The sequence below is a fragment of the Rhamphochromis longiceps genome, linkage group LG16 (genome assembly GCF_057381845.1).
Source record: "Rhamphochromis longiceps isolate RC_006_pf linkage group LG16, R_longiceps_female_GT1.1, whole genome shotgun sequence".
Classification (NCBI taxonomy): Eukaryota; Metazoa; Chordata; class Actinopteri; order Cichliformes; family Cichlidae; genus Rhamphochromis; species Rhamphochromis longiceps.
Window position 1 is genome coordinate 15,296,951 of NC_140572.1, and position 9,333 is coordinate 15,306,283.

Sequence of the window (9,333 nt, forward strand, 5' to 3'; positions counted from 1 at the left end):
GCTTACTAGGGTATATATATTAGACTTAATAGTCACTATATACAGTAATTGACTTCTATTCATTTTACATCAAATTAAAACTTTGGGTGTCAGATAATTATTTATTAAAAGCTTTTATTTATTAGACATTTTAAATGAGAATAAGAAAGAAAAGTATGTCTTTGTGCCCCCTTTTCCTTGTTAATGCCCTATCGGCCCCCCTGGCTAAACTTTGCTAGATCCGCCCCTGCTCAGTTACCAGCCGTCAGCTACATAGAAAAAGATCCTCGAGTAGAAAGTAATATTAAATACATTCTAACAACAGCTGATCAAGCTTAAACGTGCTGCTGTTGTTCAGCCGCTGGTTTCCTCTTTCTGGTGCAAAGTGGGCCAAAAACAAACCAGAGAGACTCGCGACAGAAAAGCCGATCAGCTGATCATTAAGCAGTTTCATGATTGAAGTAGCAGCAGGAGAGGCAGTCGCTTGTTAAGCTTAACGCAGGAATGCTTTACATTCAGAGATGGACTTACACACTTGCTTTACTTCTCTCGGGGATAACTTTGTCGGAGATGAAATGCCGGGTTGCTAGCGAAGCTCCACATGCTATCCAGACCACCGACAGGTCCCGCATGCCACAGCCGCTCTATCACGTGATGCACACTGCTCCGACGTGCTAACGTTCTGAGGTGAGTTACGGCGTGTTGCAAGTTTTGTGAGGTGCTTTCGTGATATTTAATGGATCGGATTACATTTTTTATTTTTCTCCGATATCCGATCCAGTAATTTAGGTCAGTATCGGACCGATACCGATACGTAATATCGGATCGGTCCATCTCTAATTTATACCAAAAAGTTCTACTTTGGTTTCATCTGACCACATGACATTCTCCCAATCCTCTGCTGTATCATCCATGTGCTCTCTGGCAAACTTCAGACGGGCCTGGACATGCACTGGCTTCAGCAGCGGAACACGTCTGGCACTGCGGGATTTGATTCCCTGCCGTTGTAGTGTGTTACTGATGGTGACCTTTGTTACTTTGGTCCCAGCTCTCTGCAGGTCATTCACCAGGTCCCCCCGTGTGGTTCTGGGATCTTTGCTCACCGTTCTCATGATCATTTTGACCCCACGGGATGAGATCTTGCATGGAGCCCCAGATCGAGGGAGATTATCAGTGGTCTTGTATGTCTTCCATTTTCTGATGATTGCTCCCACAGTTGATTTTTTCACACCAAGCTGCTTGCCTATTGTAGATTCACTCTTCCCAGTCTGGTGCAGGTCTACAATACTTTTCCTGGTGTCCTTCGAAAGCTCTTTGGTCTTGGCCATGGCGGAGTTTGGAGTCTGACTGTTTGAGGCTGTGGACAGGTGTCTTTTATACAGATGATGAGTTCAAACAGGTGCCATTCATACAGGTAACGAGTGGGGGACAGAAAAGCTTCTTACAGAAGACGTTACAGGTCTGTGAGAGCCAGAGATTGTCCTTGTTTGAGGTGACCAAATACTTATTTTCCACCCTGATTTACGAATAAATTCTTTACAAATCCTACCATGTGAATTCATGGATTTTTTTTTCACATTCTGTCTCTCACAGTTGAAGTGTACCTCTGGTGCATATTACTGACCTCTGTCATCATTTTAAGTGGGGGAACTTGCACAATCGGTGGCTGACTAAATACTTTTTTGCCCCACTGTAGTTTGGTCAGTCAAAAAAAACCCACTCATTTTTACACCGTTCAACATGTTCTTCAGTGGAGCAAAGGAAGTCTCTTGTCCATAGAGCTCAGGTAATGCATTAGATTAGGCCGACCACTGGGGATATTGATATTTTTCGATGGCATGATGGAGTGTGTATTCCAAACCTGTGCAGTGTCATCCAGCTGATCCTGTTAAAAAGAATACATAAATTTAACAAATGTGCATACATGCCTGCCTAAAAGAATAGTAGCCTAAATTATAGTATTTACACAATTTTCATTTCATTTACTCCCTGCTCCTCTCCACCTCTTCTCCCTCTCTCGTCTTTCTTCCTGCAAGCCTCTCCATTCCCTCAATCTGGCCCTGCTCTCATCTCTCACTATACTTCATCTACTTCCGCTCTATTACTTCCTACGTTCCCTTTATCTTTCACTCACACATGCAGGCATCCATACACACAAGAAAACATAATTTATTAACTCACCTGGATCCCATGCAACAAAACTGAAGGAGGTTTTTGTACAGAAACCCACCATCAAAGTACCCGTTGTCTCTGATGTCTGCAAATAAGGACAACCAGAACTCCAGACAATGGCTGCAAAGAAAATGCCACCAGTATTCAATTCCCTGATTGGCGGTACTTACTCCCTCCACGTAACTCTCAAGGGTGTCGTTTGGAGCCACGGGCACCAGGAAACGCTGAAAGCCTCTAACGTGGCCATTTTCAGTTTCAAGATCGCCCCCCATAACTCTAGGGCAGCCCTTTAAATGCTGCACTGCTTCTATGTAATACCCCCCGATCACTTTCGGATTACTATTGGTTGTTTCTAAGGTTTCAATACTGACCTGGAGGTGCATGGACGAGGTCGTATCTTGTCTTATTGTTTTATGGTAAGATAAACGTAGCTACGTCAGTTTTAGGCTAAGTGCCTTTTGTTTAGATGGACCGCTAGACTCCTGGCACCAGCTTTGGGGAGTCTTCACAGGGTCACATCTTGACCCCCCCCCACACACACACACACGCACACACACATACTTACACAACGCACAGGCAAGGTACTCTTTGTGTGTATGTAGACGTCATATGTTAATGAACCTATGTATATTCATGTGAGCTCAATAAAAGGAGTGCTATGGGGAACCTGGCTGAGAGTCTGACGGAGGTCAAGTGGGTGGAACGACACTTGGCTCCAGTAGTGATGGGATTTCCGGCTCTTTTTAGAGAACCAGCTCTTTCGTTTCGGCTCACTAAAAAGAGCCGGCTCTTTCAGCTCCGAACCGGCTCTTCAGGTTGTTTTGTTGCTTTAATTAATTTATTATTAACAATAACAAAAAATTATGCACAAAAGGAATTACTAATGTAAGAAAAAAAAAATTGGTTTTATTTATATATGTTTATATATAAATATATGCGGTGGCCCCTAGACAAAACACGTACAAACTCCAAAAAGCACGTACAAACTCCAAAAAGCACGTACAAACTCCAAAACACATTTCTAGCATGAACTGAACTTCCAAAACAGAGCTACCTAGATCACTTAAATTACACAATTGAAAGCATGAAAGCATATGTGTATTGTTTGTGTATTTATACACAAGCATTCATATATAGTCAAATAATTAAAAAAAATTTTCATTTACCTGTTATTACCACACACCAAATCCGGTCGTTGGTACTTGCTGGCTTGTGTAGCCACTATTTAACAAAAGCTCAACACTGCCCCTAGCATCCTGGAGCACTTCTGTTGTCTTTTGTACTTCGGAGGTGGGGTGCCCCCGGCCTCTCGGCCTGGGGCTCGGTCACTCAGGCACGGCTGGCTGCCGGCGGAGCTCACGGGCGCGTCACTGCAACTCCCCCTGGCTTCTGCTCCGCGGCTGCTGAGTGAGCCCTCATCTGGGACTCTCCTCAGCTCTTTCTGGGACAGTGGCGTGGCTGCCCCTCTGTTGGTCTTCCTTGGTCTCTTGTGTTCTGGGGGCCTCTGGATGTCTGGAGTTTTGATCTCCTCCATACCTGCTTCATGCCCTGGAGGACGGGGCTGTGGCCCCCCCACACCCTCTAGCAGATCATTACATGAAGGAACCTTTTAAAAAAACAAAAAACAAGCGCGTCCATGCTCACAGGTGTACTCACGGGTGATCACACCCACAAACTACACCCTTTTTGGCTCCTACCTCAAAGCACACTGGGTTCTGTTGATCTTATGTGCTGCACAATAATGTTTAATATTTAGTATTTACTGTCATATTCCCATATATCATTGTGATGTTGTTTTTTCTATTACTCTTGTTCTCTTCTGCTTGTTTTCTTTTTTCTTTCTCAGCAGGTGATCCAGGTGATTGATATATGCATTTTTTTTTCTTTTTCTGTCCCGTATTCAGTAAGTGAAAATAAAATAAACAATAAAAGGTGAATCAAATGGACCATTACGGCAAGGCTGGGATGGTCAATTTGGTAAAGTAAATCCGTTGGGCATCTTTGTTTGCCTTTAGACAACAATTCTGATGGCAAAAGAGCCAAACGGGACAGGCAAACAAAAAAAACAATAAACAAAAGCTCAACACTGCCCCTAGAATCCTGGAGCACTTCTGTTGTCTTTTGTACGTGTTTTGAGTTTTTATGTGCTTCTGAGTTTTTACGTGTTTCGGAGTTTGTAGGTGTTTTTACGTGTTTTGGAGTTTGTAGGTGTTTTTACGTGTTTTGGAGTTTTTACGTGTTTTGGAGTCTGTACGCGCTTCAGAGTTCGTACGTGATTTTAAGTTTGTATGTGCTTTGTCTCTAGGGGCCACCGTAAATATACTTTTACTTATTCACTCCACATAAAATGTAATAAATAAATCATATAATACAAAAATCAACTATTCACATTTCAACTTTTAACGAATTAAATTTTCAGCTTTTTCCCATTACAAATTTAAAGTGAAACAACACAAAACACTGCAAACCACAACACAATTAAATATAAATTATAATATGAAAACAAAAAGAAGATGCATATTCTCTGTCATATGGACCTGCATGAATAAACTTTCTGAATCCTTTATCATCTGCAACTGAAAATAGTTGTGGATGATTACTATACCTTTCTAATGTGACTTTGTTGTCCCTGGCTCTCTTTCTCTCTCTCCCTCTGTATCTGTTCCTGTGCTACTGAGTGTAACTACTGCCCCTCCCCCCTCTTCCCATCTTAAAGCACAAGGCTCGCATGCTGAGTGAAGCAGAAAAAAAGTGCGAGAGAGAGGGTGAGAGAGAAAAAAAAACCACGGCTCGCGATAAGGGGCCGGCTCGCGTCGTTCACGTCAATGATCTGGCTCTAAGAGCCATTTCGTTCGTGACCGACCCATCACTAGGCTCCAGGCAGGTCTCCCTCATGCATGAGTAACACGAAGAACTTTGCCTACTTGGTGTTCAATGCTTTTGCTGTGCAGTTAAATTGTCTCGTTCCAGCGGTGGGCCTGTGCTAGACAGACCCAACAACTGTCTCCTTCAAAACTTAACAAAAAAAAAAGTTTGACTTCTGTTATTCTTCACACAGTCATTGTTGCACACAAGTCTTGTGTACCATTTTAGAATGGTAAGACCACAGCAGTGATACTTCCTTATTCTTCTAAATTTGTAGTATTACATTGCAGAACTATTACATTGCAGAACTTTTTGCACAGGGTAGCATATGCTGGCTTTATTGTGTAAGAAAGTCAATTGACAGTGGAGAAAGAAACTGCAGTTTTTGGCTGCCATTTGTCAAAACTCATGTAATCAGTAATAAATCCATTCCGTATTCTTCTAACTCAATTCAGGAGCTTTAGCTTATCCCAGTTGTCATTAGGCAAGAGGCAGGGTACAAAATACTAAATACATTGCAGGCCAAAATCATTTATTATTTTATGTAACCAGTTTTTATTTTTATTTTTTGTTTTTTTTGGGGGGGGGGGGGGGTTGTGTCCCGTTTGGATCTTTAGCCATCAGAATTGTTGTCTTATGGCCAAGAAAGATGCCAAGCGGATTTATTTTACCAAGTGGATCATCATGGCCTTGCCCTATTGGTCCATTTGATTGACCTTTATTATAATTATGAATTTATTTTATTTTCAGTTGCTACAAACGGGACAGACATGACTGGGGGATAGGACAGGGAGAAAGAATGAAAGAAAGAGAGGGAGAGAAAGAAAACCAAAGGGGAGAAGAGACGGTGAGAAGGGGGGGAAGAAAGAAAAAAAGAGAAAGAAAAGAAAAGAAAAACAAACAAAACACCTGGATCACCTGTATGGAGAAAAAAAACAGAAGAGAAAGCAAACAACAAAGAGCAACATAATAAAAAAAACAGCACCATCACAAAAAACTAGCTAGCAGTAGATAACAGTAGATACTAAATAATAAACGATATTAGTAATACCCCCCGATCACTTTCGGATTACTATTTGTTGTGTAGGCATTAAACCAGATTATTTTTCTTGAGAAACCATCGATACCCCCATTGATAGAGATGCCATATGGCTTCAGTTTATCACGAGTCCATGTGCCAGATAAACTTCGGCCCTTTTGAAAAATAGTTCCTTCACCTGAGACGTCTTGCTTGTCTCAGTGCCACCCCTCAGGAATCCAGCTCCTTCAACACCAAGCCCACATCCTTTTTCGTCACATGTAGTCCATGTTCCCTGCATCTAGCGTACATTCATTGGTACCCGTGAAGCTGCGCAGAGTACTGCAATTGGTTGCTAATTAATTCAACCAAGACTGCCAGGTCAGAGTGCGCTTTGTGACAAGTGTGTCCCCTTGCACTAAGAACTCTCTTCAGATGGCTCTCACTTATATTAAAACTGTGTCAACTGCCAAGCACCATTTTAATGTTTTTATAATTTGGTCCAAGCTCAAAATAAAAATCTATGAATCTCTCACATGGGCGTGTGGCCTCCATTGCTGTGGTTGTTTCTAAGGTTTCAATACTGACCTGGAGGTGCATGGACTTAAAACTTTTGCGGGATCTCACAAAAGTGCTGTCATGGTCCTGAGTCTGCCGACTCAGTGTTTTATGTTTCTTTATGCTTTTGTTCATTTTGAGTATGTATTCTGTTATGAATTGCCATTTGTTAGGTTTCTTTTCTGTGCTTGCCCTGGTTCCACTTCTGTGTTCTGTCTGTCTATGGTGTCACACTGTCTGTTTGTGAATCTGTCTGTTTAGTTCAATGTCTTGTCCAGTTCTGTGTCTGAGTTTCCTGTTTTATTCTGAAGGTCTCTGTCTCATGTGAGTGTGTTCAGTTTACGTTTCCCCCGTCCCGTCAGCCCTGATTTCTCCCAGGTTTGTTGCCCTCCTGTCTCTCATCCCCTGATCACTGCTGTGTGTATTTAAGCCCTGTGTGTTCTCTTGCCTGTTGCCGGTTCGTCTGTGTTCCACGGTGTTCAGTTCCCCCGTCTGCATCTCTCTTATGCTTTCAGTCAACTGCCTGCATTTTGGGTCCTTTTCCTCCTTCACCACACGGCTCGCCCCGGCAGCCTTGACAGTACGAACCAGCCAGTATGGACCCAGCAGGCTCGTTGAGGAAGCGCAGTTCGCCTTTTGACGGGATCCGGCTAGCGCTTGGAGGGCCTCCGGGGTGCCATTCCTCGCTCGCAGCCTACCCTTCGGCCCACTCACCTGCTTCTTCCCCCCGGGCGCCCCGGTCTCATAGAAGACGCTCCAGCCGGTCCCGGGAGGATTACTACGAGACCGCGAGCAACCAGCTTACACCTGCACAAGCATTCTACAAGATGCTAGGGATCATTATTGTGCCGCCCGACTCACCCAGCGTTTCCACATCACAGCAGCATTGTTTTTCATCCATCCATTGTAGGCACAGAGACAAACCCAATAATAATATAATCATTCCTCAAAAGCTGGCCAGTTCAGAGACTGCGACGCAATCCAGGGCCTCCCCAGAGGCTGAGTTTCAGCCCTCAGCCCACTCTGGACCCCTGGAGGCTAAGAACCCAGCTGAGGACTGCACCCGGATGTCACTGCCTGAGCAGAGTCAATGCTCCGCGCAGCTGCAGTCTGCTATGTGTTTGCCAGAGGCCACCATGCCTGCTGGTTCTGTTTTGTGTTTGCCAGAGGCCTTTGTGCCTGCTGGTTCAGCCCGGTGTGTTCCAGGGGCCCCAGTGCCCACTAGTTCTGAGACTGTTTTCGCTGGGGGGCCCGAGGAGAAAATAAAAGTACGAGGAGCCCGTCCAGCCTCCTGCCTCGTCGGCTGGGGGCCTGAGGAGCCCATCCAGCCACCAGCTGCTCCACCGGCAGCTTCATCCATGGCGCCTGCAGCAGCAGCAGCTTCGTCCACGGCGCCTGCAGCAGCAGCAGCTTCGTCCACACCGCCTGCAGCAGCAGCTGCTTCGTTCACGCTGCCCGCAGCAGCAGCCGCTTCATCCACGCCTGTAGCAGAAGCTTCACTCACGCCGTCGCTTGGTCCAGCTTCAGCTTCGCCGTCACCTGGTCCAGCTTCAGCTTCGCCGTCGCCTGGTCCAGTTTCAGCTTCAGCTTCAGCCTCGCCTGGTCCAGCCTCCGCTTCAGCTTCAATCTCGTCTGGTCCAGCCTCCGCCTCGCCTGGTGCTGCGGGGGCCACGCAGCCTTCAGGTCCCCAACTGCTGCCTCAACATCGTCGGTCATCTGCTAGGCCGCTTGTTGGGCATCTTCGCCACTGTGGACGACCTCCTGAACGCCGCCACTGCCTTCCGCGTGGCCGGCCTCCGGACTTGCTTTGCCGCGCCGCTGCCGTGCGCACGGTCGGCCGCCTGAACTGTTTCTACGCCGTTGCCATCCACACGGTCGGCCCCCTGAACTGTGGACCCATCGCCGCCGTTGCCGTCCGCACGGTCGGCCCTCTGAGTAATTAGCTGAACTATACGCCAGTGTTTTTTGGTGCAAGTTTTGTTTTTGGACTCTTTTGTGCTCCTGTTTTTTGTTCCGTTTTTTTTCTCCAATGTCCCTTGCAGGGCTCTGTATCTTTGTGTAAATAAAGAACTGACTGTCTCCTTCAAAACTTAACAAAAAAAAAATTTTTGACTTCTGTTATTCTTCACACAGTCATTGTTGCACAAGTCTTGTGTACCATTTTAGAATGGTAAGACCACAGCAGTGATACTTCCTTATTCTTCTAAATTTGTAGTATTACATTGCAGAACTATTACATTGCAGAGCTTTTTGCACAGGGTAGCATATGCTGGCTTTATTGTGTAAGAAAGTCAATTGACAGTGGAGAAAGAAACTACAGTTTTTGGCTGCCATTTGTCAAAACTCATGTAATCAGTAATAAATCCATTCAGTATTCTTCTAACTCAATTCAGGAGCTTTAGCTTATCCCAGTTGTCATAAGTCAAGAGGCAGGGTACAAAATACTAAATACATTGCAGGCCAAAATCATTTATTATTTTATGTAACCAGTTTTTATGTTCAACTTGGGTTCTATAAGCCCTATAGAAATGTGGAAATGACTAACTGTGTGTGTGTGTGTGTGTGTGTGTGTGTGTGTGTGTGTGTGTGTGTGTGTGTGTGTTTGTTTGAATCAAAATATGATTGAATCCAAGATGGCAGCATGCTCTTTGTTTGTTACGTGTCCATCTAATTAGTTGTTTTTAAAAGATTTTTTAATCTATCTCTTAACGTATTTCTTAACTAATTTTTTTAACGTATTT

The 9,333-nt window shown here is 44.6% G+C and overlaps 1 pseudogene; it reads right to left on the bottom strand.

Moving 5' to 3' along the window:
• Positions 1-1,680: 1,680 nt before the first annotated feature.
• Positions 1,681-8,308, bottom strand: LOC146650806 (uncharacterized; annotated as a pseudogene).
• Between the last annotated feature and the right edge of the window lie 1,025 nt (positions 8,309-9,333).